Source organism: Ochotona princeps, chromosome 22 (genome assembly GCF_030435755.1).
Source record: "Ochotona princeps isolate mOchPri1 chromosome 22, mOchPri1.hap1, whole genome shotgun sequence".
In the NCBI taxonomy this organism is placed as follows: domain Eukaryota; kingdom Metazoa; phylum Chordata; class Mammalia; order Lagomorpha; family Ochotonidae; genus Ochotona; species Ochotona princeps.
Genome location: NC_080853.1, coordinates 5,781,248 through 5,807,490, shown reverse-complemented (window position 1 = coordinate 5,807,490; position 26,243 = coordinate 5,781,248). Strand labels below are relative to the sequence as shown.

Here is a 26,243-nt window from a genome sequence, read left to right as displayed (position 1 = left end):
CCTGAAAGCTGATCATTTCACTTTTTTTTTGGGTGTTCATCTGGCTCCCTCAAAACTTCCTCCACCCATGTGGCCAATGTACCTTTGGGCCATGTTGTCTCCTCAGCTACTGGAGAGAGGGAGTGAGCCCAGCCTTCTGAGGTCAGAGGTCATCTGCATTTTGTGCCAGGACTTCCACTCAGTCCACGTGCGGGATCTTCCACAGTGCTGCTCCTTCCTTCATGTGCTATGTTCCTTCACTGCATATTTTATGTATGAATGGGCAAGGTTCAGAAAAGTGAATTCCCTTTAATGGTTTTGGATAAGATGGCAATGTCTCTATAAAAGAAAAGAACTTGTGATCTTGGCCTAATCACAAGCTCCTATGATTTTCCCCTTGGAAAGCTTTGCATGTGGATTCAGGGGACATATGCAAGGGATCTCATCACCCTTTAGGGAGAAATGCACCAACTTTGTGCCCATCGGCAAGGGTTGCGGAAGTGAAATGCGTTGTGATACCAGAAGAAAGTGGATCTATGTGCTTGCACAAATACATCCTCAACATATGATTTCTTTTTAAGAAAGATTTATTTATTTGAAAGGCAGAGCAACAGAATGGTCGGAAAGGATAAAGAGAATCATCTGTTCGCTGATTGACTAATAAAATGGTTGTGTCAGCTGGAGTCGTGTCTGGCCACAGTCAGGAGTGTACATCTTCCAGTATTTTCTCAGGAACATTAGCAGGGAGCTGATCATAATTGGAGAAGCCAAGATTCAAACCAGGACTGTGTGGGGTTCTAGTGTTGCAGACTGTGGCTTAACTTGCTACACTGCAATGCCAGCCCTACATAATTTTTTAAAAACGTTTGTTTGTTTGTTTGTTTGAAAGGCAGAATACAGAGAGATCTTCCATCTGCTGATTCACTTCCCAAATGTCTACAACAGCTAGGGCTGATGCATGCTGAAACCTGAAGCCCAGAACTCCATCTGGGTTTCCCACATGGGTGGCAGAGGTCCAGGTACTTGGGCCATTTTCCACTTCCTTCCCAGGTGCATTAGTGGAAAGCAGGATCGTAGTGGAGCAGCTGGGACTTGAAGCATCTTTGATATGGAATGCTAGCATCTAAGTGGTGCCCTAACATGCTATACCACAATGAGAACCCAATATTTTTGTGGGAAAATGGTGAGTTACAGAAACATAAGAGGCTTTTTTTTCAATGATAAGAACAATCTAGAAGCAAAAAAAGTATTTTGCATTTCATGTAGCTATTGTACTAATAGAAAACAATCCACAGAAACTGATCCGAGAAAAGTCACCATTGATGGAGATTAAGCAGTGGGTGAAGGGCAAGAGAAAAAGGAGATGCCAAAAACTCCATTGTAAAATCATGCTTTGTAGATATATGGTAATAAATTATATTCTAATTAGCAGGATAACAGATTAATTTTAATTAATAATTTTAATATTAATGCCTGTAAGAAATGTGAGATTCCACTTCCAAATGGAAGCAATGGATTTGTTGTAGAAATGCAGAGGGCAAGAGATATTCTGTCTGCCCTCTGAGGAAAAGCATCCTGACACACATTCACACCCATTCGTCATGCAGGTTTTTGATAACCTGTCTCATGAGGAATTAACTGTAGAGCTTATGGAATTTTCGCAGAGACTAACGGTTGAATGATGATGGGGGAACAAGGATTCGAACCCACACTCACATGTGCCCAAAGCTTCCTTTTGCCACATTCATTCCTGTCAACAGCAGGTGGAGATTATAGTTGTGTGTTTTATCCTACCTTTATTGTCTATTGTGGAGCTGTATCCAGATCCCAAATGCTGCCTAATGTGGTGGCTGCGTCTTCTTGCAACTTAGACATCATATTACTGTGCAGTAACCTGCCCCTTGGTGGTTACGAGGCAGCCACTGAAATGAGTGGCTTTCAGAGGTCCAGGGAAATCACTATTAAAAAACTGGAGTTTGAGCAGAGTTTGCAACTTTGGCCTGACAGCGGATTCACAGCAGTCGTTGCCTCTGCTGAAAAATGGTCCTCTATGTGTGTGACACAATTATTTGGGTAGTTACCGTGAAGGCCCTTTTTAAATGGACTCTTTTCAATCAGAGAGTCCCAAATAAGCTGGGGGGATGGGTGCGGAAACAGCTAAATTTAAATGTAGCTGCTTATATTGTTTTGCCCTTAGATAGATGGTAGGCCTTCCTCATTATTCACCAAGCGGAGACATGCTACCAAGAGTGATTTGGCAACTTGTGCAGATAAATCACGACCAGGATGGCTGCTGTCACTGTCAGGTTGAGAACGTGACTCTGGGGGTAGGAGCACGCACAGATCTGGGCCCTGCTGGGCCAAAGCTGGGAAGCAAAAGAAAGTCCTAAAGAAAGACAAAAAGAAGAGAAGCAACAGAAATCCCACAGCACTCCCAACGTTGTTCCCAAGTGCCATGCTTTAGAGAGAACCCGTGTGTCAACACGCCTCCAGCAGGTCAGAGGGAAGACAGATGCCAGGTTTCTGAGGTGGTGGTGCTGGAGGGGAAGGAAAGCTATGAATTTAACCATCCCAAAACCAAAACACAGAATTAATGTGTATCTCGGGAAAAGATGGAATCAAAGCATGAGCCACTCTAAGGCTCCAAACAGGATTGTATTTTCCAAAGACTTTGTGTGACACAAAGCCAAGATCATTCCAAGGTTGTGTTGACCCTATTATTTTGTACTTGTAAGGATGCTGGGCTCTGCCTTGTCTGTGCCTCCAGTGTCGTGATGCAGGCATGATCCAGAGTTGTTCCATCTAGGCAGAACCAATGTAAATGGTCCATTGCTGACCTTCTAGTTGTCCTTAGTGTAGATGCAAGTGTACTTCCAAAAGTTTGTAAGAAAAAATGGAATCAAAATATGTTTATTTTAAATTCTGTTTTATATGAGTGAAATCTAACATCTTTTCCTTTGATTATTGCATACAACTCATGCGCATTTTTTTTCCAGGCTACAGTCTTTTTCACTAGTTGTGGGACTCCTTTTGTAGTGGAGCCAATAAGACTTGGAGTATAATAGAAATTAAAAATGTGTTATGTCAAAAAGCTAGTAAATAAAATATTTAAAAAGCAAAATGGTGTTTCAAAAAATTTAGAACAACAATACAATTTATTTTAGTGCAAAAAGAAACCAGTCTTGTTTTATCACAGCATGCATATTTCATGAACTTCTGCAATTGCCCTCATTCATATATTCAGAAAACTATAGGTCTGCTATGCTTAGATGAGCTCAGATGAAATCTAGTGTTTTGTGACCTTCGAGTTTCCTTTTCATATCTCATGAGCTTCTTTCCGTGTCACTAAGTAGACATCTTCATGGCCATGTTAATGGACACGTATTTTAACACTCTCCTAGTATCTAAGCAATCCACCATCCCTGATGCCGGGCGTTCTGCATTTTTCTTGTTTTAAGTAGTAGTAACCCTACTCTATGAAATAGCACCAAACATCCTGACCTTTACATACTTGGTAGTTTGGATACATTCCTCTAAACGTTTGTATTCTGTTAGTGAAAGAGGCCTATTACTTGAGAACTTCTGACATATTATTAAATTGCTGTCTTGTTAAGTTGTACCAACAATTAGCATCCCCTGGTCTCCTCATTTGTTCTGTCCCATCAAATGAGATGTCTGCCCTGAACATCGCATCCGGAGAAGGATCTGCGCTTATTTTCTATGTAGTTACTTCATATCAGGGAAAATGGTCATTATTCCCTTGCTTACTGATCTGCCCCTCTGCTGATTGCTTGTGTTCCTCCTCCCCGTTGCGATGCGAGCACATGTTTGTTTCACTCGTCAGGGCGCCCTGCTCTTATGCAGCCTCCACTTGAATAAATTTCAGTCTCTACCTTCTAAATACCCACAATTTTGTCCACTAAGACTGACCCCTGCTTCCTCTCAACTTTCTCTATTTCCATCTTACTGAATCCTTCTTGCTTCGTTAATACACACACATTTTTTTTCTTTTTTCCTTCACACAAGCCATTTGTTAGCCTGAAAACATCTTTTTGTTCCTCTCATTCCCACCCTGCTTCTTGCCCAATACTGCTTGCTTATCCCTAAATTACCTCCTTCCCCCTCCCCCGGGACCAGGCGGTTGCTGCTTCCAAGTGTCTCGAGCCCTGTCTGCTTTTCAGCAGTTATCCAAACAATCTTTCTTGCCTGCTCCATTGTCAATTGCCCGATTGGGACCAGTAGCCAAGCATTCAGCATGGTGGCTTGCAGGCAGTAGGTGTTCGGCTGATGAGTGTTTAGTAAGAAATGGTTAAATGTTGAAGAATGCTTATCTGGTATTTAAAAGTAACCCACATGTTTTCAGACTGAGACAAAGTATGAGTTATCGAACAAAGAGATTGAGAACTAATATTTTTCAATATATAAAGCCTTCCAAGAAATTACTGGAGAAGATAAACTATGCATAGACAGCTGACAAGGAATAAATATAGTTGAGGAATAAGTATATTGCAAGGTACTTAGTACCTGACTCCAGATAAATGCAAATTAAAATTTGACTGGGAGACCATTTTCCTTTTCCAATTTGTAAAAATGCTAAAATGTGATAGTATCCTCAAAATGTCTGTGTGGGGAAGCAGGCCTTCTTGTTTATGAATGATGGGCATGCAAGTTTTGAGCATGCAAGTTTTCCACCTCTTTGGACAGTCTGGCAGATCTAGGATGCTTAGAAGTGCACTCCCCTTTGGCTCCAGCTGGTCCTCTCCTGGGCATTTATTCTGCAGAGCCCCTCCCCTGCCCGAGGCATGACAGACATTCCAGGTTACAGACTGCAGGATTATTGGTAAGAGCAAAAGTTTAAGAACTCCCTAAATGCCTGTAGATTCAGGACATTTAGTGAATAATCTATGCTGTAGCCTTGTACATGTAAATAGATAAATTGTACCTATTTCAAACATCATTCTTAAAAAGATAAAGCTGTATATTAACTGATATGTATGGAAAGACAAAAGATTTTAGGTTAAGGGGGAGGCAAAGTGGGCAATATTGGACAATATATTACATATTGTGTTTTTAAAAATTTGCATGTGCGGGTGTGTGTAAATGCAGGTGCAGGTACTTGTACAGGCCTACAACAGCTGGTTAGTAATGAACGGGAGTGAAGGTGTAGGACAACCGAGAGGTGAGGGGAAGAAGGCTTCTTATTCTGCACCACCTTATTCTGTGAGTTTAGAACTGGATGGCCGCATTGTCAGTTCAAGCTCTGGGGAGAGAGAGAGAGAGAGAGAGGAATGGAAAGAAAGGGAGGAAAACAGAAGCCGGGGGTGGAGGACGAGGGAGGGTGCGTGAGGTCAGACTAACCCAGTTCGAAGGAGCTGCTCATGGTGGCAATGTTCAGTGTCTTCCTCGTCCTGCTCCCTTCATCCCCAGCGGTTGCAACAAAGCAGGGATGCAAGCTCAAGCCTCGAGCCCCTTTCATGAATCTTCTGGTCTTTCTGCAATCATTTCCCAGAGCTGGGTTCAACCCGGTAAGCCTCACCTATCTGATGGCCCATGACACAGATCTTGCCACTGCCACAGCCATGGGGGATGGGAGGGGGCCGGGAGACCCCTACCAGGCCCTCCCTGGCACTGCATCTGGAGACGTGGCTCCTTCTTGGGGAGGGCTCTGTGATGTTGATTGCTGCAGCAGCGACTGTCATGGCTCACTTCAGCAGAAAGGATTAGACTGTCCTGAATATGTCAATCAGATATCAAAGATAAATGAAGTTTGAAAAAATAAAATGTACGATTTATTTTTAAAAAATAGTCTTTGGGAGACACCCAGAATGCACTTTGAAAAATCTAAGGCAAATATGTCATGAAAACAAATCCACTCTCTGCTGTCCAACTTTAATTTTTCACTGATAACACTCAAGCAGGCTACAGCCCAGCCAATAAATAAAGATTCTCCATCCTTAATGGTCTCCCATTTCCATTTGCTGTGATGGAGGGCTTTTCCTGAAGATGTGGCTGCCCCTGCACTCCAGCTCTGCCAAGCCCCCTCCACAGCCCCACTCCCCACCCTCCATGTCTGAGCTGGCCCAGTCCTCCTGACTCTGCCCCAAGGACAGCAGATCCCACTCCTCCAGGGGCGGCGCTGCCCGAGGAGGCTGCTAAGCTGCCTCTGCCCTGCTCGCTGGTTGGGCTTGGTGATGTTTGGGGTTTTAATTCACTTTACTAAAATTGCCTTTCATTCACTCGGTGACAGGTAGTTATTTGTTTTCAGGGTTCCATTTGACATTTATTGTTAGCGCAAAACACTAATAATAATAATTAGCGCCTTTTTACAGTTGTCTGGGGTTTTCGTGTGGCTGTATTGTTACTATAAAACATCCCCACGCATTGCTGTATATAAGATAGTATGATGGTATTTAAATGTAACAAAGGGGTGTATTATACTCAGGCCAGATTGCAGTATCTCTGAGCCCTCCTCCCCCTGAGCAAGCCAAGACTTAATATCCTCTAAACTTGTCTGCCATGCTAATACCTTTCGTAAAAAAAAAAAAAAAAAAAGAAAAGAAAAACTTTAGCTCATCACGTATGGTTTGACTTTCTCCCAGAAACAAACAAGCGTGTGGAGGATTTTTTTCCTCCAGAATGATGGTATCTGATACAGTGCCCACTAGCTGCATGCATGTTTACATTTACCACCATTGAAATTAAAGATTTAATTCCTTGGTTGTACCAACCTCTTCAGGAGAGTTCAGTTGCTATGTGTGGAATAGAGACATTGTATGGAGCAGGCACCTGCAGAGGAAGTTCGATGTTGCAGAAAGTTCTCTTGGCCAGCACTGCTCCAGATCTTGACACTCAGAATGTGCCCCCAAAGACCAGCAGCATTGGCTTGAGGTGCGACTTAGAAGAGAAGCAGTTACTTGATTCGCAATCCCAGGCTGAGTAATGAGATCCACAGTGGATGTGTTCGCATGTTGTCATTTCAAATGCATAGAGAATCTAGAACAGGAGTCCGAACAGTTTCTGCAAAGTCCCAGTGATCAATACTTGGGGTTTCGTGGACCATGTAGTCTGTCAGTGATTTAACTCAGGTGTTATTCTGATGAATCAGCCACAGATAATATGTAAGTGAATTTGTGTGACTGTGTTCCAGCAAAGTTTTATTTAAAACATGAGTGGCAGATATATTTGGCTCATGGGCCATTAGTTCCTTGAACCCTGTTCTAGAGCATTCTTTGAATATCTCTGTGAATAATGTTGATATCATTTATTTCCCACAATCTCTTGGTGTATGATCTTGGGGAAGAGACTTTCCAGAATGTCTCTTTGGCTCTGTCCCTTGTTTCTAAAGAAAACTGACCAATCTGGGTCAGTAGAGGTTAATTATACAAAGAAAAGGGTGAGCAGAGAAGAGAATGTTCCACAAAAGTATCCCAACCAGTAGGAAAAGGATTTTAGCCAGACGGCTTTTTCTCCCCAACAATCTGCTCAAAGAAGCAGTAGGAGGCCCATAAGCTTTGGCAGTGCACCAATTCCATTTCTACCTGCACTTTGTCTAGCCAAGTAAGAGTTCAGGCAAAATGAGCAGGTCTTAAAATATGACCTGTTCCTGGTCCATGTTTGCCTCCCATGTGAAAAATGCATCCCTGTGAAAAAGTATACCTTCTGTAATCCAGGCTGACCAACTCACAAGAGATGTGACCTATTCATGCCAAAGACGTCAACCAGATACATACCCCCTCTCATATACAGGACATAAGAATAAAGTTATCCTCTTCATTTTCCTGAGACTTGAAGTTCCTTTTCTATGAATTAGCATGGGAAGGCTGGAAAAAGAGCACAATTGTGGATCAATGGATTATCTCAAAGCTCCCAATCAGAATCCCTGCTATGAAAGTAGGATGAATTCTGAACTGGCCCTTTAAAACTCTGCATTCATGAACATCTGAGTGGGAAGCAGATGGGTGAAATCAAGGAAGAAGACAATCTGTTCTGTTTCTATCAAGAAAAATCTCCACTTGATCCACTGCCAGGTTCCACTGAGACAACACTGCAATCAGTCACTGACTGTAGGTAGGGACAGGTGGAACCTGTTAAATCAGATCCCCCACATTCAAATTCCAGATTTGCCACTTGTTACTCTGTGGCTTTCAGAAAGCCACAAAAAGGTCTTAAACCACATTCTCATGTGAATATGAAATGAAAAGCCCATGCGACTTTAGCTTATTGTGGGGAAAATGTGAGATAAGAGATATCAAGCAGTTGATTCACAATGCAGACATCCTAAGTATTCAGTAAACAGCTGCTGTAACAACCAAGACACATCATCTTGAAACAAGCACACAAAACTTCAGCTTTAGATGACAACACTGAATCTCAGAGCAGTGAAAGCCTACGTGGGAGCACAGAGGTTGCAGTAAGTGGTTTTGCTCAAACCTGAATACAGACACTTCTGCTCTCTCTTCCTAGAGGTTCTGTTTATTCTGGAGAACTACTTGAAGGTGTTTGGGTATAGCTGCTTTTTTTGTAACATCCTCATCTCCTACTTTCCCAAAACCTTCCTAACTGCTCTTTAAAGATTTCACCTGTTGCTGAGCCTGGGCATGTCATGCGTGCCACCTCAAGTGCTACTGTACAAACCAGCCTTGCCCCAGGACCCCCACTGTGAGCAGCAAGGCGGTAGTCAAGAGTGATCCTAAGTCAACTAGAGAGAAATCCTGGCCTTCCAAGAAACAAACGTCACCATTTTATAAATCACTACCTCTTCAAACTCACTCAAACATCTCTTCCTCCCTACAGGTAGCCTACACATTCATTATTACAATCACAAAACCGTTATTCAAGAGAATGGATAGACCCAAACTGTGTCTGTTACTAAAATTTTTTTACACCTAGTCTCTGCCTCACATGATTGCTTCAAAGTAAAGAATGAAAAAAATAATGAAGCTATGCTTCAAATTTTAAAGATGAATAACTCTTTGATAAAACAATTCAACTTTTAAAAATTTCTTTTGGACACAGACTGCTATCTAATTAAATGGGCAAGAATATTCATTTCAGCCTTTATGAATCAGATGATCTAAGTTTTCCTCATGTTCGATTTGGAGAGATAAACTACGGGGTGATCATGCACCAACCGTATTGAATGTCGGGGAAATCCCTACTGCTGATTTTATTGCATTTACAAGACGGGAAAAAAAGGTGAAGCAGTCATAGGTTTTGTAGTCTCAGATCTTCATTTTGGCCCCCACCTTCAGAGCAACTCCAGATCCCATTGCTATACCCAAAGACAGCCCCAAAGGATCAGTTCTCAGACTGAGCTTGGGTTGTCCACCCTAGTCCAAGCCATGTTCTACCCTCACCTGGACTTCGGTACAATTCTGTTCTCAGTGTCTGGAAAACCATCCACTACAGAAACCCAACAAGTGCTTTACAAAATGAATCTGTAGGATCATATACTGTTTGTTAATATTGAGGCAGGCAAGGTTGTAGGTATTTTCTCCATTTTTTTCTATTGTCCATATTTTCTGATGCCAAAAGCTTAAAAGTTATTTCCATACCTATACTAAAAAAAAAAGCATGTAGATGTGTTTTCTATTAAATAAGTAATAATAAATTAAGGTGCAGTGCAGCCCATCATAGAACAAGAAAGAACTGTTCATGGCAAACCTTTCCAGGGGAATCTTAATTGATAACCGTTCTTTCTTTTCCCTTTAGGTCAATTTTGGACTTCTCTCCTGAAGCCACCATTACTCAAAATCTACAAGAAAAGGTAAGCTTACATGGATAAGATGCATAATTTCTTATGCTGGAGCTCAACAGAAGATATCTAAAGGTAAATTCACTCTCCTTGCCTTACCAGTATTAATGTATGTTAACCCTTTTATTGCAAAATCGTAAATGCCTTACAGGTACAGATGCCTACTTTTATTGGGTTGCCATTTTAATTCCATTCTTGAAGTGTAAATCTCTGTTTACCTCTGAAGCATATTGATTATAACATAAAGAATGCCTTTTGCACTTGCAAAGATTTTTCAATATGTAAGTTCCTGCAGGAAGTAGCTGTCGGATAAATAGTCCCACGTACTTAGCTGGACCTTAAGAAGGTTCATAGAATTTCAGAGCCCAAGGCGAAAAACTAATGATGACTTCATCCTGACATGGATACTTAGGGCCTGCGGTTTAACTGGAAACTTTGACCAAAACAGAACACATCCCCTGTCTGCCCAGAAAGTGTCTAAATGCGATCTATGAAAAATCAAGTCAGAATCTATCCCAGCAAAGGGAAGTCCTCTGTTTGACCCATATGACCATATTTTTTAAAGCATCCAAACTTATAACAGATACAGGCAAATATTACATCTGCTTATTTTCCAAATAAGATGTCAATTTAAGGAAATGTTTTAAACCAGGCCTGGTTAATATCACTCTCATGAAAGATTAGGATTCCATGGAGCCATTTCATGTGGAAAATGTCCAATTTTATGCAGGCATCTGAAATCATCGTCTACATCCTTTTAAGGATTTCCCAGAAGAAAATATATGTAGTATCTAATTGTCATGTTGGTGGAAGTGTCGCAGATTTTGTGGGCAACTTGAAAAGTATATTTTAATGTATCTCAGAAAACTCTGTGGTACTAAAGTTTCGGAATGAATTCTAACGTTCCAAAAATATTCATTTGTTTTCTTACTGAGTTTCATGAAATGGAGTACTCAGATGAAATATTTGACTACATGAAACCATTTATTTTGGTAGCATTTCCACCATTAACCTTAGATCATCTCTTAAAGACAGCTAGGAAAGAAACAAATAAACACAGCTCGTTCATCATGAAGCATGATAATCAGACTTGTTCTAAACAGAGTGTTTTCCATCCAGAAAGCAACCATGTAATTTTAACAAGGCACACGGTAGGCGTTACCCAGCCAAGTAGAATGCATTTGCCTCAAAATATTTGTTGATATTATCGATACTGCAATTATTACAAAGAAAAAGGAGGGGGGGTACCTAGGACTTTCTCAATTGAGCGAGAGCTGAGGGATATTGGCCTGACCTTTCCATTGGCTGTTCAGTGTTGCTATTTATCAAAGTACAAGGGTGAACATTGGCATGAAGGGACTCGAAAGAGCTGATTGCACACCCACTATGTTCCTGGCCAGTTCTCCATGATTCAATGAGTGTGAATAATAGACATCCGTTCTGAGTTCTGCTAAAGTAACAAAAATTGTTGCTTTTCTTCATGTTTCATAAAGGAGTTTTATTCCCTGGAAGAACCAGTAGTAGAATGATGCTGCTAGAATCTCTTTCTGTGTCCTCGATTATTGCAAAATTGCAAAGATAAAAACAAGATAATGGATTTTTGTAAGCATGGCATAAAATATGTTCTCTGGATATAACTCTTAAGACCGGATGAATTCTCTTTCTCCTCCCTCCATCTAGTTTTTGTTTGTAAGGGAGAGGGGAGGGGCAGGGAACTAAGTCTGTCTTCTAATGCACAATCTGAAATTTTATCTTGCTTTCTCTAGTGTCAGTAACTAAAACGTATGCGGGAGACTCTTTTTCAGAAAATAGACTTTTCCTGAAGTCCCAGTTTTCTCTAAACGGGTTCTAAACCACAAATCAGGGAAGGACTCAGGGTCCAGATCATGTGAAAATGTAAGACCCAGGAAGGAAGAGATTGTGTTCCTTTTATCACTCCTGTAATCTCAAGATTGGAAACAAAGCTTGACATATTGTTGATGCTTGGTAATTATCGGTTGAACAAGTTTCCTACCATTGCAAGCTTGAGCCAAAACCTTCAGTCCATTCCATAATAATTTGATCATCATGTCTTTGAATGTCATGTCCGTTTTGTAAGTGTGAGTGATGGATGTGGAGTTATGTCCCTACCCCGATTAAGCAACATCTTTTTGTCCGATGAACTGGCTGGAAAACAGATTTCAATGTGAAATAATTATAGGTCTGCAAATACCATATCATACTCATATTGATTTTTAGTGCAATATGGATTTAAACACAAAAGAAGTCAGTGGAAACCAGAGATCCAGAACTTGTGATAATGACCTATTTAGGCATTCAGATAAGTAAACGAACCAGGACTCCCATGTCACTGGCTGAGGGAAGGAGCTCCTTACATGTTATCTTTGGCTGTGTGCAATGTTCAGCACATAGTAGGCACAGCTGAATGAGGGACATTAAATGGTAATATAAGGAAAGTGGCTTGTCTGAAGAGAACGCAGTAGAAAGGCAATGCCGTCGGAGCACGCTAGAGCTGCCTTTGAATTTTGACTTCCGAATGTGTTAGCTTTATGATTTAGACATAGAGGATTTAGTGCTCTCGGTCTCAGTTTTTCTGATGTGACAAAATGGCACAGTGAGACTCTCTTGGTCATGAGAATGTCAAAAGAGATTTTAGTGGATGAAATGCTATGCCAGACACATCACTGCTGGGCATACCATTGGCTGGTGGCTTCAGTTCTCAGGCAGACCTGGGCATGGGCTCCAGCTCATGTGGTGAATATGGGAGGGTTTACTGTGTACTCCTTACCACTTTCTGTGCAGTCTGTGGCTTGAAATCAGCCATGGTCAGAGTATTTACAGAAGCAGCCAATATTATTTTTTCCTGAAATACCAAGAGAGTAAAAAATTGTGACTTTGCAATTATCTTTGTTGTAACTACTCAAACTCCACTGTTGAAAGAAGAGAAGTGTGACTGTTGTCTAATAAAACTTAATTTATAAAATTAATTGGTAGACCAGCAGGCTGTGCAGTTTATCAATCCTTATTCACGTCTGTTCAATGTGGGAAGACTATGGGAATAGAAAGTTGCCATTTTCCCATCTTTGGCAACCACGCAGGGTCAGTCCATCTGAAGAGCTCTGTGTGGGATTGATTCCAGCCTGTGTGGGGTTTCATTGCCGCTCAATTGCTCTCCCACCTGCTTCATCCTTTTCTACTTCTGTCCCTACCTCCCTTCCCAGCCACCACACCAGAGGCTAGGATTCAATCATACCATTTCCTGCCCAGGACTGAGTCAAATCTGCTGAGGGAGAAAAGAGGACACCTGAAACTGTCAGAGACTATACCTGCCAAATTCACAGAAGCAAGCATAGTGCGTGTGTGCTGTGTTCCGAGGCTGCGCCTCCCTACCCAGGATGCAGCATTTGACCCCATCAGTGGCCCGAGATTTCATGAAAACTTGTTGATAAAAATGGCTGTTAGGCCTCAGGGAAAGTGATGATGCACATTAAGAGAGAGATCCCGGATTTCCATGGCAGGTAGTAGGTGAAAAGATGGAGACTGTCAGGGAGTTGGCATGCTGGAGCCATGCAAGGCAAAAAGCCCCAGCTGTTCTGTTCCACAGGAGAGCTTAGTGAGTGCCTGCTTCCACGCGGAGATGGACATGCTGGTAAGAGAAGCACCAGCGTCAGAGGGTAACCCAGGGGGGCTTTCCTCATAGACCACAACAGGCAGTGAGTGAGGCTTGCGCAGAGCCACCCAGAGCTAAGTGGCAAGTTCAGATGGCAGGTCAGTGCATCTGCTGCAAATAGGGCAGTTGGAATGGCTTGTAGAACACAGTTTCTCAGAGGGCAAGGTGGATGAATTGCCAACATGAGTGTTGGACGTGAAGTCCAAGTTCATACTGAGACCCAGATATCACCATGGCACAGGGGGAAAATGCATGGGCACATGGAGCTCAGGTGGTAAATGGGGTGCTGCCCAAGTCCGCAGTGGGTTCTGTGGGTCTGAGAAGCACCTGCTGATCATGGATGCAGCCCTCCACTTGATGGTTTTATGGTTAACACCATCGTGTTCTAGATTGTTGCCCTGCGGGACAGGAGATGTCACAGTGGGGAAAGGCCACATCCCTCATCCAAGAGCAAAACAGTCTCACTTTCTAGGAGGACAAGTGAAGACCTGACCACCTCTAATAATGTCAAGGAGTGTCCATGGTGATTCTTCCCATTTCTCCATTTCAGCCAGTACTGTGACTTCTACAGAAGTTAGGAGAAGAAAGACGGAAAAAGAGAGAGACTGAGAGAGAGAGAAAGAGAGAGAGAGAGTAGGGAGGGGGAAAATCCCTTAGCCTATGGAACTATATCATGTAAAAGAAAAAGGACAAAGATTAACAGATTGGTTGACAAAAGCCACAGGAGACCAGGAGTGACAGTGATGAGCTTAACAGCAGCCACACTGGCAGCCAGTTCATCTTCCTGATGTTCTCCTGGCAAGTTTTTCTAGGCAAAGTCCCCTTAGCAGCACAGAGCTGCTCAAGCAGAAGCTGTGTAAGGAGGTGAGTCTTAAATCAAGGATGGACTGTAGAGGATACTGCCACTGCTCATCCCAGAACCCCCAGCTGGAACTGCAAGCCCAGTTTCACTGGCTGCAAGGAATATTGGTGGCTCAGGGTTCACCATTCTCTCTGGAGTAGTGCAGATGAAGAGAGGCAGGCCTCTCCTAAACCCGTACCCCCTTTCAGCAACCAGCCAGAATTCAATTAACTGCTTGATGCTGTGATGAAAATGATATCCCCTTTTGCCCCAACTCAAGACAGTCTTCAAAGGTCTTCCACATCAGCACTTTCTGCAGGGTTAGCTGAGGTCAATATTATGTATGAGTATACACAGCCTGATTGTCCTCTGCCAATCCTGATTCCTCCTCTCTGCCACAGACCTTAAAACCAAGAGAACTCCTTAACAAGCTTTCACACTACTCTCAGGTGCAGAGTCTGCTTCCTGGGGAGCTTAAAGTGAAACATGATTAAAGAATGCAAAGGTGCCTGACATAAAACATGCCTCGTCATAGGTGGGGTTGCTTCCCAAAACCAGCTAAATGAATATGAATTTCAATTGACACTAGTCATCATAGCGATAATAACAACACCCATTATTACAAAGTGCTTACTCAAGGTAAGCTAAGTGCTTTACATACATTAGCTCGTTTTATCCTTTGACAAGTCCATTATAATCCACATTTTACAGAAAAGGAAAGGAGGCACAAGGGAGTTAATTAACTTTCCCAAGTTCGTAGGCTTACCCATCATGCTTCACCAACCTGGGTTTGGATATGACTCTGTAAGGGACATATTTGTTACAGAAGTTTAGGAATCATTCTTTTGTTTGGAAGTCCTGTTAGCCTAAGATTTGAACATTTGGACATGGCAAAGATTTTCCTCTGTTGTAGTTGAACCCCCTTCTATTCATTCAAATACTTCATGTGAAGTTATTCTGAGAAAGGGAGCAGGTCATGTAAGAAAATATATAGGACCAATGAACGAGTGCCCATCACACTCCTAATTCTTGGACAAAATACACACTGGGCATACATATTCTGTTTCTGAGATCCAAAGCCTTGTGCCTTCATACTGTAATGGGATCCAACTTTTAAAGCTCTTAGTACATGTAACCACTGCCAGATGATTATGATAGTTCTTACCTAACTTTCAGTAACAATGACGTTTCACATGACTAAACTGTAGTAGTCCACATGTGCTGAACTCGGGTGAGATAGTGCTAGTAGCCAGGTAACCAGAGAATGACCCAGTAAGTGTTTCTTTAGCCTCTGTTACATGCTGGCTGCAGCACTAGTCCCTGCCATTCGGAGCACAGTGGACACAAGGCATTCTTGAGAGCTTGCTTAGTGTAAACGTCAGTCATTTTCATATTACATTCAGCACTTCTTACACATCCATGTGACGTGTGAGCCGTAATATTCTTACCATATTCTCACTCAGCTTCTCAAGTGAGGAAGTATGCAGCAGCTATCAATTTAACCAAAAAATAGATGAAGACATAGCCATGGTATCCAATCTGTAATAGTTATTTAAGATTAAATGTGTATAATCTAAAATTTCCCAGTGATACATGTGTCATATTTGGCCTCATAGGAGGAGCAATACAGAGAATGAAAGGCTGCTTGCCACAGAACAGTGAGCTGGTACACAACATGACTCTACAAATGAATGGATCTGGTGCAGATCTATTGTGGCATTTAGTAGTTACTAGTTATTCAATTCCAGAACAGTTACTTGATGTCTCCAAGGCTCAATTTCCTCACCTGTAAAATGGGCTTAATAGACTGTGTATCCCGCATAGCAGAGGCTCTTAGGATCAGAACTAAACAAAACAAGCAGCTCAGAGCTATGACTGGAGCACCATAAGCACATTTAAAAGGTTCATTGCTTTTGTGATTGTCACAATCTGCCACATTATCTGAAGGGCTTCCATGCAGCGCGAGCCTCAGAGCTCATATAAGACCCCCATAAAGGCTTCACAGAGGAGGAGATGTCCACCCGGAAAAGGTGACCTCTCAGGCTCAGCTCCCTGAGCTAACATAGCCCCAGTTGTTCTCTCTGATGAATTCATGTAGTAAACACTTTAGGTCTGTCCTGCTCACTTGTCGCTGGTGACAGCCCTTTGTAGTTTCTTAGGAGAACTGCCTTTGGCTCACTCTTGGTACACGTAGATAGGATAGAACGGAGTTCCTGCTCAGTTCTGGGAGTGGGCCCATGAGTTGAATGTACCCATCTAATCCACGTGGCCACAGACACCAAGATGGTCTAAGTTGAACCAATCAGGATAAATCTTAGGACACAGAAAACAAGCGTCAGAAAGGAGAGTGTATTGGTTTTCTACGGAATATTGTAAAACGTAGCACAAATTGAGTGGTTCAAACAGCAGAAATGTACCATCTCACAGTTTTAGAAACCAGAGGTTCAAATTCAAAAGGCTGGCTGGGCCATGTTTCTTGGGAAGTTCCTAGCAAAGGATTAGTCTAGGCCTGCCACTAGGATTTTGTTGTTGTTGTTTGTAATTGCTTGGCTGTGGACAACATCATTCATTCTTCAGTGACTCTCACTGGATCCTTGGGTACCTTCCCTTGCAATAAGGACACTAGAATATCGGAGTAGGACTCAGTCAAGTAGACTAGGCTTTGGTATAATTTCATGTTACTTCTTTATATCTGCAAGGACTATATTCAAACAGCATACTCAGAGGTACTGGGAATTAGGAGTGAAGAGTTTTTGTGGGATCACAAACAACTGTTAACAAAGAATATTTCATTTTACCATATTTAAACTGGTAGTAGATAAGTCCTATGTGTTTGGGAATTTCAAATGGGAAAAGAACTGCATGCCCTGGAAATAGAGCCAACTCAGAGGAGAGAACGACCAAGAAGCAGACACAGGCTCCTGGTGTCATCGCTTGGGCACTTGGATCCAGCTGTGCCTGAACTGTCCAGGGATTTTTTTAAAGCTAACATTAGTTAGAATTGGATTTCCGTAACCTTGAAACAAAAAGATCCAGTCTAAAATAAAATCCTAAGCCATTTCGGTTTTTACAAAATTTCTTATTTTGTAAGCTAATTTTAGGTTTCATAATGGAAGAGGGTGGGTTTGTTAGAGAAACTTCAAACAGGCTTAAGCCAGTTTAGAAAAGCCACCCATTTCAGACACATGCTTTTATGTCTCATGTAGTAGCTGTTAGTGATTTGTGACATTTCTAGTCTGTCCTGGGTGTTACTAGTACCTGACAGGTCAGGCCTGTCACCTCCATAAAAGCAACGAGCATCCATAGTAGCACACTCTGTGGTGTAGAATCCCTTTGAGAATTACTGATGTCATACTCGATCTCATCAGCTGGATTTATTCTCTCTTCATCTCTGCCATTCGAGGCTCTTCAAAAAATAAAGTCTGATTATTTTTACATGAAGATAGCTTCTCTTTGCTCCTATGCTTTAAAAATGGTAAACCAAAGCTTAATTCTGGGGGAGTTCATTTGTCCTTATAGGACATATAATGAAAATGTAAATCTCTAGGAGGAATACCTGGAAAATTAAGGTTATTGTTGACATTGTTATTAATTAATAATTTTCGAATCATCATTCTAAAAGAATGATTAGCCTTTGGGTTTTGATAGTTTCCACTATCCTCATTAGGTAATGGCAAAATCAAGATGAATGAATCCTCATGCAGATGAATTCTTGATTAAGGCAATCCAGAAGAATTCAACCTAGATTCTGTGTCCAGCAGGTCTCCTTCACCTCTGCCTGTGGCATTCTCTTGGCTGCTTGATTTTGAGTAAGTGTTAGGATCAGATTAACTCTTGGAGATGTGATTTCATCAGGAGAGGAAGTCTGATAAAGGAGGAAAAAAGACAAAGCTACATTAGATCCTTGTAGCAGTATATCACTGAGAGGCCCTGGAAGGTAGCTTCAGAATGCCACTCTAACGAAGTTTCTGAGATACCCTACAGAAGCAGCTGAAGATGCCGAAAAGGACCTTGTGCATGAGTCAAGGAGGAACCTAGACCTCCTGGTTTAGATTTGGTATGACAGTATTGTGTGTTAAATAAATACCAATAAATTATTAAAACCTATTGGCTGTATCGTAACACAGAACCCGAACAATGTATTATGTCAGCATGTACAGCTCTCACTCAGGGAAATTCTCTACTCTTTAATTCAAGCATTGACATCCTGTGCCAGCACAAAGCCTTTTTCACTGGAGATTGACACATGTCTAAAATTGCTTAGATTTTGTGTTGTGCTCTTAGTACTTGAAACCCAGCAAATGAAATTCTGTGCCACTGTGCATGAACAATACCTTAACAAAAAAAATCTTAGCCTGAGGGTTCAACTGGAGGATCGGAGACGCAAAAAGTGCTTTCACCACTACTGCCTCAAGTTGGAGGAATAATTACTTTGGTGCAGGAAAAGGGAGTGCCATTCCTAACCTCTTGGACAAACAATATGTTTGTCAGCCCTTAAATTAGATCATTGAATTTAAGATGGATAGATGGATCTTCAGCCGTGTCAGCCACATGGCTGCCTGTGTCATACAGACAATATGTTAGTCACTGTCAGCCACCCATTTGGGAAGGGGTTTCTTCTGATCTTATTCTAACATGCCTGGATAACTGTGGGAACCCTGGCGAACTCTCCCTGCTGTGTCTGAGGATAAGCTTCCTCCAGTTAGCTTTCCAAAAGCATCCTTATGCCTTCTGCTTTGGCTACAAACCCAGTTTTATTTTCATGGGATTTTCTCAATGTACATTTCAGTCATCAAATATTGCTCAGTGCATTTGAAAGTCACAGTGTTACTGTTGGGCATGGGGAATCTGGCCAAGTCTGGGGCTCCCTGGACCTGTATAGAAATCTTACCTCATATGGGCCTTTGGCACTGAACATCCCATAGCCACAAGATCATTCATCCATTCAGCTTTTGCTGCAGTGTTTTTTGCTTCAGATTCAACTGTTGGGAAGAAAAGAAACATTTTCAATCTTGAACAGAGAGGCTGGATGCTACTGCAGGACCAGCCAGGGGCCAAGAATAGCAAGCACTTACCTTCTGCAGACTACCATCACAACCCTTTCTGCCTTGCTTTTCAACCATTTTCCCAGTCCTCCAGGGCACAGAACAGTTGCCTCAGATTAGTTGTCATTTCCCCAATAAGTTATCTTTTTGCAAGCTTCTGTGGCCAGGCCATGCTGATTTTGCTGTCTGTAGTGCCTCTCTATTGAGAGAATTCCTATCATTCTTTCAGAACTAGCTCCAGAATCCCCTGTAAGGTCTTTCCTGGAGAAGATGGGGAAGGTGAGAAGTAGCATCCCCAGTCTGCATAACTGACCAGGAACAGTGGTTTCCACCTCTTCCGATGACCACCACCTTCATGCTGCTGCCACCTGATCTAGCGGTCTGGAGCTGTTGTTACTACCTTTCAGATGCTGGAGTCAGTGTGTCCAGACATCTAGCAGTTTAATGTACATCAAAGCAACATGGTGCCGGCTGTTGTGATGCCCAGTGTGCAGATATGAATCCTGAGCCTCCCAGAGGTTCAGTCACTTGCCAACTATCATGGAGTGGTAAGTCAGGGGTTCAAGACTTAATCCCCTGCTGCCGACCCCAAGCATGGCAGAGTTATTATTTATTATATTTTGTATTTTGTTTTTCCCCCACCATCACCACCACCAAACCTCACACAGTCGTTGATACAATTGGGTCTGTGATAAGTGAGCAAATATTTGGATCATAAAACCATTTTGATGCTATACAGCCACTTCCATCTTGGTAGATGGAATGTAAATGATGTATAATACAATCTTCTATAATAGAAACTATTAATGTCGAGGCAGAGAGAATATTGACAAAATCATCATGATAATAGCCATGAGGATAGTTAACATTTGTGTTCTTGCTCTGTGCCAGGAGCAGATCTAAATACAGCCTGATAAGGACCTTGTGTAACTCGACCCTGAGGTGTTATAGTTGACGTTCACGAAAGTGAAGGAGCAAATTGCAGATCAAAGGTGGTTAAGAGCTGGGACCAAAAAAAAAAAAAGAGTTGGGGTCAAACCTTGAACCCCAAATTACCCAAAAGCGGATGCACAGAAATGACACAGACACACCAAAAATAAACTGCTGATGAATACCATCTGTGTTCACTATGTGCCACTCTGACAATATTTAGCCTATAATTTATAGTTTGTGTTCTCACCAGGCCTTTGCTACCCATGATTTGGTTGGTGCAAGACAAGCGATTTCTTACAGAGTTCATTAGGAGACTCAGTACACTTGCTGTAACTTGAGCAACAGCCTGCATGAACCACTGAGCTGCTTCCTGTTTCTCCCTCACAAGCCCTTTGACAGTACGTGGGTTTGGCAAGTACATCACCCTCTGCTTACAGTGCTCCTCCCCTCGCTTCTTCTAGGCTGGCTCAGCCTTCAGGCCACAACTCAAATGTCACCGCCCAGAGAGAATGTCACTGACCTCGAGTTAGCCCTTATTGCACCACCACACCAAAATTATTTCCTCCATAAAATTTGCAAAAGCTGAAATGATCATAATATTCATCTACCTGTGCTTTTCCTAAATTTGCCTCTCCTCCAGCTCCCCTGAACATAAGACCATGGATAAGGCTCCAACTGCCTTGCTTACAGGGTAAATTCATGCCTCTGATAGTATGTAGCACATATCTGAGTATATCTAAATATATATAAATACTTATCTCGCTTCCAGTGATTGCAAAGAAAACCACCCAAATGAGCAATGCCTCAACCATCTTTATCAAGTTCCAGTTTTTGCTCATTTCCAAATACCCTTAATTACCTTTTAATGCTCAACACGAAGTCCTGTTCTTCCATCCAAAGGAAAAAGGAGTTGGCCAGCTAATTCATGAGTCCTTTTGCCAGGCAAGCCATTCTTTCTTGAGCCAGTTAGTCATTATCGATTCAGAAACTGTGAGTTCACACTAGAGCCACCATGGCAAAGCTGTGCTTAAGTATCTGTGCCTGATACAGTCTAGTGCAAAGCTTTGCATTGCTTTTAATTCCCTTTTAAAGTAATGCATACCATTTAATCAGGGTTCCCTCCCTTTCTATTGTGAGAGCCATGGGCTGTTTTATAAAACATGAAGACAAGCAATGGCAGTTGACTCAAGACCCAACTGGAGGGTTCTGCTTACCCTGCAGAGATGCCTTTGTTTGTGAAACTGCATTGTTTTGTTTCCGTGGTTATATTTAGAGCAGTGCACAAAGAAGGAAAAGGTGGTAGGGGGAGGGGTGAATGAGTTTACCAATATATTAGTGACAATTAAACGAGCAGAAAGATGCCATGTGAAGAAATAGTGGGGAAAGCTGTTCACCTGAGAAATAACTGAGCAAATTCAGGAAATATGAGGACTCCTTTGGAGCTACTAGGCCGTGAGCATCACCCTGTCCCAAACACTGCCAAGAGTTCAAGACACATTTCCTAGACTACAGGAAATCATCCAAGAGGACTCACCTGGAATTTTCTCTCAGAACTGGAAGAGAAGAGTTTATTCAAGGATACTCTAGACAAATCCTCCTTTTTTAAAATTTGTTATTATTTCAAAGGTAGTTATAAAAGCATTGAAATATTAATGGCTGGAAGGTTTGTACTTGCACAATTGTAAGCACGTTGCATTTAACTCGTAGCTCATTTAATTCTCACAGTAGCCCTCTGAGTGAAGTACTATTACTATTCATATGTTTCAAAAGAAAAAAAAAATGAGGCACAGAGATGCGAGATAACTTGCCCAGAGCTCAACAGGAAGCCAGAAAGGCCCTGGCAGTTCCGCTGCCTGTCTTGAGCCCATCATGTTAGTGACCCCACCATGCCGCCTTTCCAAAAAGTGCAACTCTTTTGTAGGATCAATGAAGTGAATCTTCAAATCCTGCTTATGACAACTGGCAATTTCATATGATTCAACCCAACACAAAATTATATACAGTAAACTAGGAATTCCTCTTTTTCATTCCATTGTCCCAAAATGCGTATATCTAGAACTTTCCTTTGCACATACCTTCGCATATGTAATTTTGTGTTGTTGTGTTAACAAGCCTCGAACAGTGCACTCCCAAACATATCTTAGACATCCCATCTGCATTTACATGACTGGTTGTGGAGGCTGGCTGTCTGGAAACAGGGGGCTCAATCCAACACTCTCCTTCAGGGCGTGGCCATGCTCACACTTCTGCTCTCCTGGCACCAGGCATTCTAAGGTCAGGTGCTGGTCCCCAGGGGGAATGCCAAGTTAACAGAACCAATCAAGCACAGATGCCGGATGCTGTGTTGTAAAGAGCATGAAAGGTTGACCCAGAAAGGCTTCTAACGAAGTAACTGCGGTCCTGACCTTCCCTCTGAGCAGAACACAGAGATCTCAGATTTATGAATATGACTTCCTGCCCCAGAGAGGTCAGAGATGGCTGTGAAGCCTCACTGTGTTTTCCTAAGCCAAAAGAGATGCACTGATGGGCTGAAGGCCACCCCCAGGGACTCCGACGTGCAAAGAAGAAAGACTGTGAAGGTCAGGGCCCTCACTATCGACACCGTGTTCTCTCTGGCACTTTGACCTGCCATGACCCAGCTCTCTGGAGGGGGTTCTCGTCCTCTTCCTCAGATGGTTTTGGTATTGGCTTTGGGCTGTTTCCTGTTGCCTTTGTCCTGTGGAAGTGGAGGGGCTAGGCCCAAAGCCAGCCTCAAGACTTGAGTGGGGAGTTCTGCCAGTAGTGAGCTGCAGCCTAGCTTGAGGTGCAAGCTCATTGAAATCTAGCTTAAGCTAAACAACTGAGCCCCAGCCAATTACAGCATCTGACCTCAGACCAATCCCAAGCTGAAGTGTGTAAATTTGTGTCCATATAAGGCCAACATTGGACTGCACCGATCAGATCATCTCTTGAAGCCATTTCCCGGCTTTGTAGTGGTGGAGGCTTGCAGACTGTCTTGGGCCCGGAGTGCTGCCTAGGTTTAACAGTTTTTCTTGCTCAGATATAGCATGTTAAATTGAATCAGGCCTCAGTGTTTCAGTAGCCAAGCTCCTACTTCTCTGACCTGGCTGGTTTTTGTCCCTTAGTGACTGATACTGTCTGACTCTTTGAGTTCATCAGATATTCATTGCAGAGCCTGCATGAATAAAGGTAGTTTGATTCCTTGCTCTTTTTTTCCCTCTAAGATTTGTTTATTTTTGTGGGAAAGGCAGATTTATAGAGAGAAGGAGGTACAGAAAGATCTCTGCTGGTTTACTCCCCAAATGGCCGCAACAACTAGAGCTGAGCCTATCCAAAGATAAGAGCCTCTTCCAGGTCTCCCACACAGGCATATGGTCCCAAGGCTTTGGAACATCTGCTGCTGCTTTCCCAGGCCATAAGCAAGGAGCTGGATGGGAAGTGGAGCAGCTGGGACACAAACTGGCACCTAATGTGGGATTCGAGAACTTGAGAGGTGGAGGACTAGCCAATCGAGCCAGTGCGAGTTCCTTGCTCTTAGGTAGAAACTTCCTTTTCCTGCAATAGCAGCAATGTGTTGTCCAGACATCCACCTACACTAGGCAGTACTGACCCAGCGTGACAGAATGTGTCACTCTTCTGCTCACAGATCAAGCCTTCACCTGACACCCAGTAGGTGTTTATGTTTGCAGAGGGAAGCAGAGAAACTGGGTTGTTTTGTTGGATGTGCAAGCTCCATGTTCGAAGACTTTCAAGACTGTCTGGAGTAACACAGACTGGAACACCTGTGTCTGTTCACCAAATGAGTTACCCGCAAGCATTGGCTTGAAATGGTGACTTAAAACTTGATTATTAAATGAATTCATTTCAAATGAATTTGGCATTAACATTTGTCATTTAGAAATATGGATAAATGTGTGTCTCTTTGGCATTGTGAAAGAATATAGGTGAAAAACTGGCATTCCCTAAAAGGTGAGTAACAGAAATACTTGTATTTCTCTTGCCTGTGCTAATAGTTGTTTGAAATTAGCACACATTGTATTCATTTAGTAGGTGATACACCAAAGGGATATATAGAATCAACACAAGTTCAATCCAGAAAGAAAAAACAGAGGGCGACTGTTCCTAAAGCAAGTCAACACAGTGATTCTTAAACTGGACAGTGATTGAGAAAACACCAGGCTCACCGGTGACGGGCTGCCAGCAGACAGTCCAAATCCGTCAAACCCCTCTCTCCACACAGCAAGCGGTACTAAAGAAAACGTTCTTCCCACTGGTGTTAAGGTTCCTCTGCAGAGAGAAAAGTGAGCAAACCAATGTCTTAATACTGAAAGTTAGCCTCTGCCACTCTCGAAGCCTCACTGTGTGTCTTGCTAATGCTCTCGGATCTGCCTTCCTCCTTTCTATTGGAGATTTCCAATATGACTGTACCCTTACTTTCCCCTTTGGGTTTCATCCTTCCCTCTTTTCCTCTTTCCCTCTTTTGGGAAGCTGATCGCTAGACCAAATTTTCATTCTCAGAAAAGGTAAAGTGTCAGGGAAACTCAAAATAGGAACAGACATTTCACACGATAGATAAAGCACACCCCAGAACTGAGTGTGGACTAGGGGTTTGACAGATACAAGTGTGTCTGTACTTGTGATGATAAAACTGGACGAGTGGGGAAAGAAGCTGCTTTAGTGGATTCTCTGTAACAAGAGAAATCCATGCCTCACAGTTCCAGAAGATGTGAAGGCCAAGATCAGGGTTTGACACAGTAGATCTGTGGGGAGTCCCTGGCTCATCCATAGCCCCCTCTTCCTGCAGCCTCACATAGCAGAAGGGGCCAGCTCTCATTCCAAGGTCACGTTTTTTGGTTACTTACATGTTCCACACTGCAAATGACAAGGACAAGTATGGTGACCTATAAGCGTTATGCTGCCTGTTCCCTCAATCCATCAGAGGCTAGTTCCATGGGGGACCAAGCAGTGCGGCAGAGGTGTTCTTGGGAAATCTTCCCTGTGTGACTCTCATCACCTGAGACCTGCCCTGGAAAAAGAACTAGAAGACCTGCCTTCTTTTCCTGGCCATGCTGGTGGCCACACTGCATGCATCTTGCTGCTGTTTCTGTTCCCTGGCCATCACTCATCCCTGGAAACATTGGTCTCAGTTTCTCCATTTATACACATAGAGAATGAACCAGTTAATTCTTTATTTTTAAAGATTCATTTATTTATTTTTTATTGGAAAGGCAGATATAAAGAAAGATCTTCCATCCTCTGAATCAGTGACTGCAACAACCGGAGCTCAGGTGATCCGAAGCCAGGAGCCTGGAACTTCCACCGGGTCCCCCAAGGAGAGGGCAGAGTCTCAAGTACAGCTTTGGGCCGTACTCTACTGCTTTCCCAGGCCACACGCAGGGCGTTGGATGGGAAATGGAGCCACTGGGATGTGAACCAGTGTCTATATGGGATCCTGGAGCATGCAGGAAGTGGACTTGTCCACCAGGCTATTGTGCTGGATCTGGGTCCCCAAACCAGTTAATTCTTACAGCATCCTCCCTTTCCTTCCATTTCAAGAGAATTGATGCCACTTCTGCTTAGGTCTAAATGCTGGCTCTCTCCAGCTGGGCTCTTAGAAAACAAGTTTATGTCTTCCTCTCTGAATGGGGTAATGATGGTCTTTTCCTCCTGGGACTGTGGTGACATGTAAACGAATCAATGCAGGGAAAGAATTTGCTGCAGTTCCCAATACCGAGTGAGTGCTATACTCATACAGATGTTCAAAAAGTTCATGAAAAGTGCATATTTTGAAAAAAAAACTGCGTGGATTTCAGGAATGTTTGCTTAAAATGAGCTTATCTTGATTTCTTTTTTCCGTTAACTTTGTATATACCCGCGTAAAAGTGGCAGTAGCCATTATTACGATCAGCATCATAATTTTTGTCAAGTAGTAATTCCAGGAACTGGAAAGCTGGGTTTTGCAGTAATTGTCTCTGTATTTTGCAGTAATTGTCCACTTCTTCCCTTGGGGTGGGGTTGTCC

General features: G+C 42.6%; 1 protein-coding gene across 3 annotated transcripts in view; it reads left to right on the top strand.

The window, feature by feature from the left end:
- The window catches only part of TSHZ2 (teashirt zinc finger homeobox 2), a 708,208-nt gene that overhangs the window by 246,595 nt on the left and 435,370 nt on the right, over positions 1-26,243 (top strand). For all 3 annotated transcript variants that reach the window (XM_058679408.1, XM_058679406.1, XM_058679407.1), the window contains one exon: positions 9,691-9,745. The gene's annotated coding sequence lies outside the window, so the exon portion shown is untranslated. The remainder of the gene's footprint in view (positions 1-9,690; positions 9,746-26,243) is intronic.